The 12791-nt window shown below is 55.4% G+C and overlaps 1 pseudogene across 1 annotated transcript; it reads right to left on the bottom strand.

Annotated features, from left to right (window-relative positions):
- Nucleotides 1–217: 217 nt before the first annotated feature.
- On the bottom strand, nucleotides 218–1235 carry LOC308183969 (tubulin alpha-1A chain-like; annotated as a pseudogene). The gene has a single exon. The product of its transcript is annotated as a tubulin alpha-1A chain-like (transcript).
- Nucleotides 1236–12791: the final 11556 nt, after the last annotated feature.

Raw genomic sequence — 12791 nt, 5'->3', positions numbered from 1 at the left:
GTTGGTGACTCTTCCTCACCACCGCTAGCTGACCTCTTGTCTTTGCGCAGACTCAGTTGCTGCTTGGCTCTTGTCCAAACTGCAGGACCAATTTCTGCCACTTTCTTAAGATTACTTCACGTTCTTATGAGGAACTAAACATGGTAAGGGGCCCAAGGCTTCTTGCTTCAGTTAATTTGCACGATGCAAAATGGTTAGCAAAGACATTCAGCAGCATCCACTAGTTTAATACTGTCAGCGCTCTATCTCTATTTGCTAAGATTCTCTGAACTCCCTCTCTCAGCGGCCACGTCCTCCCGCGCCTCCGAGAACTCCCCCTCCTCCATGCCCTCGCCCACGTACCAGTGCACAAAGGCACGCTTGGCGTACATCAGGTCGAACTTGTGGTCCAGGCGGGCCCAGGCCTCGGCGATGGCCGTGGTGTTGCTCAGCATGCAGACGGCGCGCTGCACCTTGGCCAGGTCCCCCCCGGGCACCACCGTGGGAGGCAGGCAGTTGATGCCCACCTTGAAACCACTCGGGCACCAGTCCGCAAACTGGATGCTGCGCTTGGTCTTGATGGTGGCGATGGCGGCGTTGATGTGCTAGGGCACCACGTCCCCGCGGTACAGCAGGCAGCACGCCATGTACTTGCCGTGCCGCGGGTCGCACTTCACCATCTGGTTGGCCGGCTCGAAGCAGGCGTTGGTGATCTCGGCCACCGAGAGCTGCTCGTGGTAAGCCTTCTCGGCCGAGATGACGGGGGCATAGGTGGCCAGGGGGAAGTGGATGCGCGGGTACGGCACCAGGTTGGTCTGGAACTCGGTCAGGTCAACATTCAGGGCCCCGTCGAAGCGCAGGGAGGCCGTGATGGAGGACACGATCTGGCCTATCAACCTGTTGAGGTTGGTGTAGGTGGGCCTCTCGATGTCCAGGTTCCTGCGGCAGATGTCGTAGATGGCCTCGTTGTCCACCATGAAGGCGCAGTCAGAGTGCTCCAGCGTGGTGTGGGTGGTGAGGATGGAGTTGTAGGGCTCCACCACGGCCGTGGAGACCTGCGGGGCCGGGTAGATGGAGAACTCCAGCTTGGACTTCTTGCCGTAGTCGACCGAGAGGCATAGGTGGCCAGGGGGAAGTGGATGTAGGGGTATGGGTGCAGTGACCCACCCCTGGGTGCTAATGGAGGGCTGGGAAGCGTCCCTCCACAGCTCACTTCTGGCACCAGCCCCAGAGCAGTGGCAGCCATGTCCCAGTGGGCAGCCGTGGCCATGTCACCATGGTGTCACCATGGTTGTCATTGTGACACGGCCGCCTCGAAGGGTACAAAGAGGGCTGCTCCCCCAGGTGCAGGTGCAGGTGAAGCCATGGAGGCAGAGGGTGCGAAGGGGTCCCTGGAGCATGCACAGGAGTCCCTGGAGAACATGGCGGAGGTCTTGGCGCAGGTCGCTCAGGCAAGGGCTGGTGTGGAAGCGGCGCTGGAGGAGTTCCTAAAGGTCTGTAACCCAGAGGCAGAAGTCCAACAGGGGCAGGGCAGAGCTGCTGGGGAGTGGTGCGATCCCCAGAATGCCTTAGTGCTTGCTGCCCTGGTTCTGGCCTGGCCTTGCAGAGCCCTGGGGATAGACTGGGGATGCCCTTTCCCACCCTGACTCCGTGCAATCTGTCCCGGTTGCTTTGCAGTGCAAACGGAGACGTGCAGAGCTGGAAGAGGCTGTTGCTGAAAGAGCCAGTATCAACAAGGTCCTGAGGGCAGGAGGGAGGGGAGATCAACATGTTTGGGGGGGGGGGGGAAGCCCCATCCAAGCATGTGTGGGTAGTCTCAGAACCTGATCCTTTGCTTCTCCAGGCTCTGAGGGAGGAGATTAAGAACCTCCAGGAGAGAAGGGAGGTTTTCAAAACGCAAACTGCCAGGTGAGTGGGGACAGGGCCCTGACCCCGACCAGGGGTAGACGGCGGGGAGGAGCTGTACAGCTTCCAGGCACCCGTGTCACAGACAGTTTGGGGGCTCCTTTCAGCTCCTCATGGCTGCTCTGGAGAGCCCTTTGCCTTCTCCTAAGCAGCTCCAAGCTTCTCTGAGCAACTCTTGACTCCTTTTAGCAATGCTGCACGACTGTGAGCAGCTCCCAGCCTCTTGTCAGAGCCCCCAAGGCCTGGGGCACGGAGAAGGCAGAGGGTGCAGGGGGTGAGTGTGGGTTTGTGCGGTGCTGGGACAATGAGATGCCTCATCCCTGCTCCAGCAGAGGCTGGGCAGCACCCTGAGCTCCTCCTGGCCACCTCAGTCAAGGGGGAGGTCCTGGCCGAGGTCTCTTCTCACAGCCCAGAAACTCTGTGGTGTCTGTAGCAGGGGGAAGAGGATGCAGGCGGCCGAGGCGCCCAAGACCTGGATGCAGGAGATGGTGGCTGCGCAGCTGGTAGGAGCTATACCCCTGCTGTGGGCCTGCGGGGGGAGGGTCTGGACTTGGCCCCAGAGGACATGGGGCCATTCACCTCAGTGGGAACGAGGGAGGGGGTCTGAGCGCCCCCAACGCCTTCCCTGGCTCACGTGCCCTAACACGTGGCCCTGCTTTGCCTTGTCCTGTAGGATGAAGAGTTGGCGTCAAGGAGGCACAGAATCAGTACTTGGCTGCGGTGAGTTGCTCTCGCAGGTCGTGGCTCCCAAGGCATTAGGCAGCTTTTGACCTCTCCAGGATAAACTGCCTCAGCATTTCTTTGTTTCCTGGGTTGGGGAAGCAGGTGGGGGGTGGCCCTCAAAGTACAGCAGAGCCAAGGGGGATAGGCAGGTTCCTCACCCCAATCCTGAGCGGCACATGTTGCTCCCAGCATGGCACGGGGTCCCATGGCAGGGTTTAAAGAGGATGAATTTATCCCTGGCTCTGTCTGAACCTTCTTCTGTTCTGCAGGAGATTAGTGCTGTCCTTTGCCGGCCTGCAGCTCGCCTTCCTCATCCTGGTCCTGCTGAAGAGGGACATCCTCCACTGGATCCTTCCTCCAGGGCTGGCATCTGCCCTTGGAAGCCATCCACCAGATGAACTGTGAAAAGAAAAGGGAACCTTGAAGAAAAGGGAAGACCCTTTCTCTTCTAACCCTGCCAATAAACTGTGGCCCTTTATCAATAACCCTACCAATAAACTGTGGTCTTTTATTAGTGGGGAAGGGCCTGCGCAGACATTCTGCACGGCTGGTGCTGACTGCATGATGCTGCTGGGCAGTTGGTGGCCTGCTGGGTATTTGATGCACCCCATTCTGAGCGATACAAAACAACAAGAATCCCAGCTCAGAAATCTGTGCTCGTCCATGTGTCGCAAAAGGAATGATGCGCTTCACTCCTAAGAGAGAAGCAGCAATAGATTTATTGCTGAAAACAGTGATGGAGCAAAGCCAAATATGCCTGCTGAATGGCTGCTTGGCAGCTTACCAGTGTGTGGGGCTAGCAGAGGGCATCAAACAGACCTCAGTGTGACCACAAGTCAGCCCAGCCTTACAGGGTGCAGTGCACACAGGGGCCTGGCACACCCCATCATTATCTGGGCACTACTGAGCGCACAACTCATACATGCTGGCCTGCTGTACGAATGAGAGGTCTGTTGGGCCTGCTGGGAACCTCTTGTCCCGATGCGGGAAACGTTTCTTGGCGTGCAACCTCAAGTTTCTTAGTGAGTGGGGCTACATCTGGCTGGTGGCCAGTCACTAGCGGTCTTCCCCAGGGCTCAGTTCTGGGGCCAATTACCTTCAACATGTTTATCAAAGATCTAGGTGCAGGAGAGGAATGGGTCCTCAGCAAGTTTGCCAATGACACTAAACTGGGAGGCACCGTTGGCTCCGTGGAGGGCTGAGAGGCTTTGCAGAAGGATCTAGACAGATTGGCACACTGGGAGATTAGTAACGGCATGAAGTTCAACAACGGAAGATGCCAGGTGCTGCACCTGGGACAGCGTAATGCTGGATGCAAGCACAGGCTGGGAGACGAGTGGCTGGAGAGAGCAGCTCAGCAGAACGGGCTCTGGAGGTGCAGCTCCACAGCAGGCTCAGCGTGAGCCAGCAGCCAAGTCCTGGCAGCCACGAGGGCAAAATGCATTCTGGAGTGCATTCAACCCAGTAAAGCCAGCCGTTAATTGTCTTGCTGCATTTAATTATCTTAATTAATTAATTAATAATTAATTTTCTTGCTGTATTTAGTACGTGTGCAGCCTCACCTTGAGTATTGTGTGCACTTCTGGGCTCCACAACACAAAAGGGATGTGGACGTCCTTGAAAGTGTCCGGAGCAGGGCAACAAAGCTGGCAAAAGGGCTGGAAGCCACGTCCTGTGAGGACAGGCTGAGGTCACCTGGGTTGTCTAGGCTGGAGAAGAGAAGGCAAAGAGGCCACCTCATTGCTTTCTACAACTTCCCGAGGAGGAGAAATGCAGAGGCAGGTGTCGATCTCTTCTCCCTGGTAACCGATGAAAGGATGCACGGGAATGGCACAAAGCTGCGCAAGGAGAGGTTCAGACTGTACCTGAGGAAAAACTGCCTTACCATGAGGGTGGTCAAACACTGGCACAGGCTTCCTGGTGAGGTGGTAACTCCCCATGCCTGTCAGTGTTCGAGAGGCATTTGGATGATGCCCTCAATAATAAGCTTTAACTTTTAGTTAACTCTGGAGTGGTTCAGCTGTTGGACTGGATGATCTTTGACGATCCCTTCCGACTCAAGCTATTCTATTCCATTCTATTCTAAAATGACCGATCCCCAGTGATGGGACCAATCCTGGAAAGGATGTGTTGCATAACTCTCTAAACCCCCTCTTTTACCCTTTTATTGCTGAGCATGACATTACATGGCGTGGAACGTCTTGTTGGTTAGTACGGTTGCTCTGCCTGGTTATGTCTCCTCCCAACCTCTGGCTCACCCCACGGCCATTCACTCGAGGGGCGGGTGTAATAGACAAATATAGTGTAAATAGGTGTAAAAATAGGTGTAAAAGAACTAGAGAAGGCCTCGATGCTGTGCAAACACTGGTCAGCAAAAGCGAACAACTTCAGCGCACTACCAGCATCGTTTTGGCCACAGCTCTAAAACACAGCACCTTACAAGCTGCTATTAAGAATATTAACTCTATCCCAGCCAGACGCAGTACAGGGGAGCAGGCCACGGCTGGAGGCCTTTGGGGCTGTTCTCATCAGTTACAGCTCATCCATCCCACAGGCACTCTGTGAAGTAGGTGCCCGAGCCGCTTCCACTTGTGGAGCTCCACATCACCCCAGAATGCCTCTGACAAGCAAGAGAATGGGAGAAGCCACCACCGCCTGAGGGAGAAGCAGCTACACCCCCCTCATTTTGAAAAGACTCGGACAAAGACTTGCATAAGTCTTTGCAAAGACTTATGACAAGATGCAGGTGAGAAAGAGCCTGACAGGGGGCTCATGCCCCAGCCCAACACTGGCTCTCCCTTCATGCGGCTCTCCTCTCCCCGTGCTTGGGATACTGGGGAATGGGCTTGCTCTCAGAACCCCTTCTGCATCTGTCACGTCTCTGACCAGGCTGTGTGCGCTGGCGTGGGACAAGGCCACCTTAGTGAGGTGTTCCCATCCGTTCCCGGTGCTCCTGAGAGTAAGAGATGAGCTGCAAGCAGCAGCTGCAGGGCTTGGCCTCTCCCTCACGCTCAGCCCTGCTCCTAGCTCTCTGCCTGTGTTGGTGCCAAGCAAGTGCTGCAGGCAGTAAGCATGATCTGGAGCAGGTGAGAGCAGACAGAGGCCTCTCTGGATAGAAAATTGCTGCTTATGACACTGATTCGTGGAAGAACTCCACAACTCGATACTGCAACTACGATATCATCGGCATAAGCGAAACCTGGTGGGATGAGTCCTGTGACTGGGGTGTTGCGATAGATGGTTACAGGCTCTTCAGGAGGGACAGGCAGGGTAGGCGAGGTGGTGGGGTGGCGATATATGTGAAGCAGGGGCTGGACTGTGTGGAACTTCAGGTCGGCAATGGCAAAGTTGAGAGCCTCTGGGTAAGGATCAAGGGACGAACGAATAAAGGGGATGTCGTTGTGGGAGTCTATTACAGACCGCCTGGCCAGGACGATAGCGCCGATAAATTATTCTTTACAGAACTAAGAGAGGCCTCGAGATTAACTCCCCTTGTCCTTATGGGGGACTTCAACTTGCCAGACGTTAACTGGGAGTGCCACACGGCTGACACGAGCAAGTCCAGGAGGTTCATGAAGCACCTAGATGATAACTTCTTGGTGCAGATGCTAACGGAGCCAACTAGGAAAGGTGCCCTCCTAGACCTGTTGCTAGAAAACAGAGAGGGTCTGGTGGGAGATGTGGTGATTGGTGGCCGCCTTGGTCAAAGCGACCATGAAGTGGTTGAGTTCAAAATTTACGGTGACAGAAGGAAAAGTGCCACCAAAACCTCTTCCCTAGATATGGGGAAAGCGGACTTCAGGCTGCTCAGGGAACTAGTCAGCAAGGTCCCCTGGGAAACTGCTCTTGAAGGCCTCGATGTCCACCAGTGCTGGTCATTCTTTAAACGATGCCTCCTAGAAGCACAAGATCAAGCAATTCCTAAATATCGCAAGTCAGGCAGGCGGGGCAGGAGGCCGGCGTGGCTGACCAGGAACATTCTAATGGAGATTAGGCGGAAACAGAGAGTGTTTCGCTACTGGAAGGAGGGCCAGGTGTCATGGAAAGAATACAGGGATGCCGTTCGTGTTTGTAGGCAGAAAATTCGTGTGGCCAAAGCACACCTAGAGTTGAAGCTGGCTGTGTCTGTGAGAGAAAATAAAAAGGGCTTTTTCAGATATGTGAATGGAAAAAGGAGAACTAAAGAATATATAGCTAAACTAAAGAATACCGCTCCTTGATAGGGAAGGTCTCCTCACAGACAATGACATAGGCAAAGCAGAGACGCTTAACGCCTTCTTTGCCTCTGTCTTCAATGCCGATGATGGGCTTCGGGACCCAGGGTGCCCTGAGCTAGAGGACCGGGATGGTGGGGATGACAAACTCCCAACCGACCTTGAACGTGTGCGGGATTTGCTACTCCACCTGGATCCCTACAAGTCCATGGGTCCGGATGGGATTCATCCCCGGGTGCTGAAAGAGCTGGCGGACGTCATCGCGGAACCTCTCTCAATTATTTTTCAACGATCCTGGGAATTTGGAGAGGTCCCGGTAGACTGGAAGCTGGCAAATGTTGTGCCGATTTACAAGAAGGGTCAGAAAGAAGACCCTAGCAATTACAGGCCTGTCAGTCTCACGTCAGTGCCTGGTAAAATCATGGAGAAGATGGTTCTCGAACTTATTGAGGCTCACCTGGGGGACAAAGCAGTCACTGGTCCCAGCCAGCATGGGTTTGTGAAGGGCAGGTCCTGCCTAACTAACCTGATTTCCTTCTATGATAAGATCACCCGTATGATGGACCAAGGGAAACCAGCTGATGTGATTTTTTTGGACTTCAGCAAGGCTTTTGACACGGTTTCCCATAGGATCCTACTGGACAAAATGTCCACCATACAGCTAAATAAAAACATCATACGATGGGTGAGCAATTGGCTAACGGGCAGGGCCCAAAGGGTTATGGTAAATGGGGCTGCGTCAGGCTGGCGGGCGGTCACCAGTGGGGTCCCTCAAGGCTCCATATTAGGGCCGGTACTTTTCAATATTTTTATAAACGATCTGGATGTAGGAATAGAAGGTATTTTGAGCAAGTTTGCTGATGACACCAAACTTGGAGGAGTTGTGGACTCGAATGAGGGTGGAAAGGCCTTGCAGAGGGATCTGGATAGGTTGGAGAGCTGGGCGATCACCAACCGCATGAAGTTCAATAAGAGCAAGTGCCGGGTCCTGCACCTGGGACTGGGAAACCCTGGCTGCACATACAGACTGGGCGATGAGACGCTAGAGAGCAGCCTAGAAGAGAGGGATCTGGGGGTCGTGGTAGACAGCAAGTTGAATATGAGCCAGCAGTGTGCCCTGGCGGCCAGGAGGGCCAACCGTGTCCTGGGGTGCATCAAGCACGGCATCGCTAGTAGGTCAAGGGAGGTGATTGTCCCGCTCTACTCTGCGCTGGTGCGGCCTCACCTCGAGTACTGTGTGCAGTTCTGGGCACCACAGTATAAAAAGGACATGAAACTGTTGGAGAGTGTACAGAGGAGGGCTACGAAGATGGTGAAAGGCCTGGAGGGGAAGACGTACGAGGAACGGCTGAGGTCACTGGGCCTGTTCAGCCTGGAGAAGACGAGGCTGAGGGGAGACCTCATCACAGTCTACAACTTCCTCGTAAGGGGGTGTCGAGAGGCAGGAGACCTTTTCTCCATTAACACCAGTGACAGGACCCGCGGGAACGGGGTTAAGCTGAGGCAGGGAAAATTTAGGCTCGACATCAGGAGGGGGTTCCTCACAGAGAGGGTGGTTGCACACTGGAACAGGCTCCCCAGGGAAGTGGTCACTGCACCGAGCCTGTCTGAATTTAAGAAGAGATTGGACTGTGCACTTAGTCACATGGTCTGAACTTTTGGGTAGACCTGTGCGGTATCAAGAGTTGGACTTGATGATCCTTAAGGGTCCCTTCCAACTCAGGATATTCTATGATTCTATGATAACTCAAAGCAAATGAATTATAAAGTAGGTATGTGGTTTATTTCAGCACCAGGCACATGCGGGACAGCTCCCAAAGGCATGCGCACCCCAACGCGGCAACTTGCTTGCGTTATAGACAGTAAAGAGTTACATAGGCATGAAGTTTCCCAATATGCCTATACATATGCATAACCTATCCCCGCGCGCAGTGCCTTCTGGTGGTGGTCGTCGGGGGGTCGTGGGGATGAAGGTTGGTGGCTCTTCTTCATCACCACTAGCCGACCCCCTGCCTTTGTACAGACTCAGCTGCTCCATGGCTCTTGTCCAAACCGCAAGGTCGGTCTTTTGAGACAGGTTTGGGTTTTTTTTGTTGTTTTTTTGAGACATGTTCCCCTCATTGCTTTCTACAACTTCCCGAGGAGGACAAATGCAGAGGCAGGTGTCGATCTCTTCTCCACACTCACACACTACAGCCTGCCCTGGGGGGGCACACTACAGCCGGCACTGGGGGGGGGGTGTCCTTAAGGTCAGTGGTCATTAAGGTCCCCTCCAACCCAAAGCATTCTAGGATTCTGTTTCTAAAAACACCTCTTCTGTTCCATCCCAGTAATAGTAAACAGCACAAGCAGAAATCAGCTCTGCCAGCCTGGGGTGTCCCCATGCATTCAGGTCGTCCTCATCCCCCCCGACACTCACGCTACAGCCTGCCCCATGGGTGGCCAAGGGGAGATGTTTCCCCTGCAGTTGCAGCTCTCCAGCAAAGGCCCTGGACTGAATGGAACAGGCGGTGCTGGAGCTACACCGGGGGTGCTTGGAGGGCTTGTAGGCACAGTAAAAGATGCATTTCAAACAGCCCAGCTGGGCCCTGCTCGTGTCCCGCAGCCCGAAGGAGATGCCAGCACGGATGCGCTTTGAACCAGGCCATTTACTGGGGTACTGTGTGTTACTGGCATTTACTGTGGGGTACTGAACCGGACTGTGCGGTGGGGCCTGACAAGTGTCCCTACCTTGTGTTGACCTACAGAAGACGGAGGAACTGGCGAGGAGAAGAGGTGCCTTTTCCTGGCTGTGGTGAGTGTCCCCTCAGGTGCCCTGTGCCCACCCAGGTTCCCCTGCAGCGACTGGGATGGCCAGGACGCCTGCTGCGGCGTGTTTGCCCAATGCCGAGGTGTCTTCCTGGGCTTGTGGAGGCTCACGTCCAAGCCTGTCCGAATGAGCAATGAGAAATGCCTGGAGGGGCAGCCTGTGGGGCTCCCAGAACAGCCCCCTCTGGCATGGGTGCGGGATGCGTCCAGCCTGCCCTTTTTCCAGCTCTTTTTCTGCCCCACAGGACATTCTGCCTGATCTTTGTGTGCGTGGAGCTGGCCGTCACTTTCATGCTCGGTGTCGCGGTGCTCTACGCCTCCTATTACGACCGGGAGTTCTTCTACCACCTGCTGCTTCATGTGCTGCCAGAAGACATCTTCACTGACCTGGCACACTTCCTTGAAGAGACCCTGTCTCTGGTCAGTGAGGGCGTGCTGTCCCACTGACATCTCCTCTAAATAAAACCGAGGCTGCTCTGCCCAGTTCCTCTGTGCCTGTGCAAGAAAGGGAACTGACCAGGAAAAAAACAAGTACTGAGTCCCTCTACAGATAGGTAGGAGAAACTTCACGTTTGCAGGGCCCCGGGGGACTTCAAGCACCATCTGTCTGCTGGAGGGATAACACCGCAAGACATCAGCAATCCGGGAGGGTCCTGGGGTGCGCTGATGGCAGCTTCCTCACCTGCCTGCTATCCCGAGCAGTGGATATGTATGGGGTGAGCAGCCCCTCACCCCAATCCTGAGCGGGGGCTGCTGTTCCCAGCATGGCATAGAGTCTAGGGAAGGGTTTAAAGAAGATGGTAGGAACAAGTCAGGACTGAACTGGTCCTCACAGCTCCTCGCGCTTTGAACCAGGGCATTTAGTGGGGTAAATCCAGGTATGGGGGGCAGTGACCCACCCCTGGGTGCTGTTGACCACTGGTCAATATGCAGATCCCTGAGGAATGCCACTCGTTACTGGTTTCTGGCTGGACACTGAGCCTCTGACCGCTACTCTTTGAGTGCAACCATCTCGCCAATTCCTTACCCACCGAGTTGTCCGTCCATCCGATCCATGTCTCTCCAGTTTAGAGATCATGGGGGACAGTGCAAGTGCTTTGCACGAGTCCAGGTAGATGATGTCCGTTGCTCTTTCCCTACCCACCAATGCTGCAACCCCATCATAGAAGGGCACCAGATTTGTCAGGCATGATCTGCCCCGAGTGAAGCCGTGTTGTCTGTCACCAATCGCCTCCTTATTTTCTATAGCCCTCAGCAACAACTTCTCAGGTACGACGGACAGTGGGTGGTGAAGGCTGTGCACCCCCACAAAGGGAGGAAGGCCATGGGGGGAGCTTTGCTCCCCTTTAACAGGGAGGAGGAGAACTCCATTTTCACTTGCGTGTGCCCCCACTCCTATATGACCCCCTTTCCCCTCACCAGTTCAACTCCTACTCTAGGGCATCCCCCCCACAGTTACCCCCAACTACGTGCCCCGGGTGCCCCCAGCACCGTGTGTTCCCTCCCCTAGTGCCCCCCCCCAGCACGCCCCACAGCACAGAACCTTCCAGAGCGCCCCCCCCACCCAGCCCGGCCCTGCCTCAGCTCTGCTCATTCGGACAGGCTTGGACCTGTTCAGTACCGGTTCAGTACCCCACAGTAAATGCCAGTAACACACAGTACCCCAGTAAATGCCCTGGTTCAAAGCGCGTCCGTGCTGGCATCTCCTTCGGGCTGCGGGACACGAGCAGGGCCCAGCTGGGCTGTTTGAAATGCATCTTTTACTGTGCCTACAAGCCCTCCAAGCACCCCCGGTGTAGCTCCAGCACTGCCTGTTCCATTCAGTCCAGGGCCTTTGCTGGAGAGCTGCAACTGCAGGGGAAACATCTCCCCTTGGCCTCCCATGGGGCAGGCTGTAGCGTGAGTGTGGGGGGGATGAGGACGACCTGAATGCATGGGGACACCCCAGGCTGGCAGAGCTGATTTCTGCTTGTGCTGTTTATTATTACTGGGATGGAACAGAAGAGGTGTTTTTAGAAACAGAATCCTAGAAGGCTTTGGGTTGGAGGGGACCTTAATGACCACTGACCTTAAGGACACCCCCTCCCAGTGCCCCCCCCCAGCACGCCCCACAGCACAGAACCTTCCAGAGCGCCCCCCCCCCCACCCAGCCCGGCCCTGCCTCAGCTCTGCCTCCCGCCTGAGGGTGGTGAAGGCTCTGCACCCCCACAAAGGGAGGAAGGCTTGTAGCTCCCAGGTCTTCCATTTTCCCCTTTGTAGAATGGGGGCTATGTTTCCTCTCCTCCAGTCAGTGGGAACTACTTAAACAGACTTCCACAGCCTCTCCTGTATGATGGCCAGTGGCTTAGCAAGTCCACCGGTTCCCTCAGGCCCCGTGGACGTAGCTCACTGGGAAACTACTGGTGGGGACATGGGAGTTGAAATAGTGAGGGGAAAGGGGGACATATGGGAGCAGGGGCACAGGCGAGTGAAAATGGGGGGCACGCTGGGGGGCACGGGGGATTCTCAGGGAGCCTGTTGGTTGTGCTCCCAGATGGCTGCACGACGGTGGTGCTGTAGCGCAGGTTTGCGCTTTTGTTCCAAAGGGCAAAGTGACAGCGGAGCCCAGCAGAGCCTTCTCTTTGAGGCCCCTGAAGCTCTCCTGCAGGCAGCCAGGAGGGGACAGCTCACTCGAGGCCACACCTGAGGAGAAACAAGGTGCTTGTGGCAGAGCCGGGTGAACGATGGCGGCAGCAGGCACGGTGGGCCTGCAGCAGGCTTCCAGAAGCAGCAATGGTGTGAAATGCGTCACAGCTGGCACAGACCGCTGCCCCGAGCACACCTGGGCCGTTGGTCCAAAGGGGAAAGTGGGTTCTGAAAGAGCCGGGCCTTTCCAAGCAGCTCGTAGCAGGGAGCAGAAGCTTCACAAGTTACAGGCTGAGCAGCCTTTCCACAGCCCCCTGACGACTTTTTCAGTGGGGATCCAGCCACCCCTCTAGACCCTGCCTGGTCATACCATCCCCACCACGGTGGGTATGGTGTTCTGGGTCTGCCTGGGATGGACTCAACCTTCCCCACAGCAGCCCATGCAGCACTATGCTCTGTACTTCTGGCTAGAACTGACTTGATATTGCACCAATGTGTTTTGTCTACTGCTGAGCCGTGCTGGCACAGCATCAGGAC

The sequence above is a fragment of the Anser brachyrhynchus genome (genome assembly GCF_964034855.1).
Source record: "Anser brachyrhynchus genome assembly, chromosome: 29".
Classification (NCBI taxonomy): domain Eukaryota; kingdom Metazoa; phylum Chordata; class Aves; order Anseriformes; family Anatidae; genus Anser; species Anser brachyrhynchus.
This window is presented reverse-complemented; position numbering and strand designations above follow the sequence as displayed.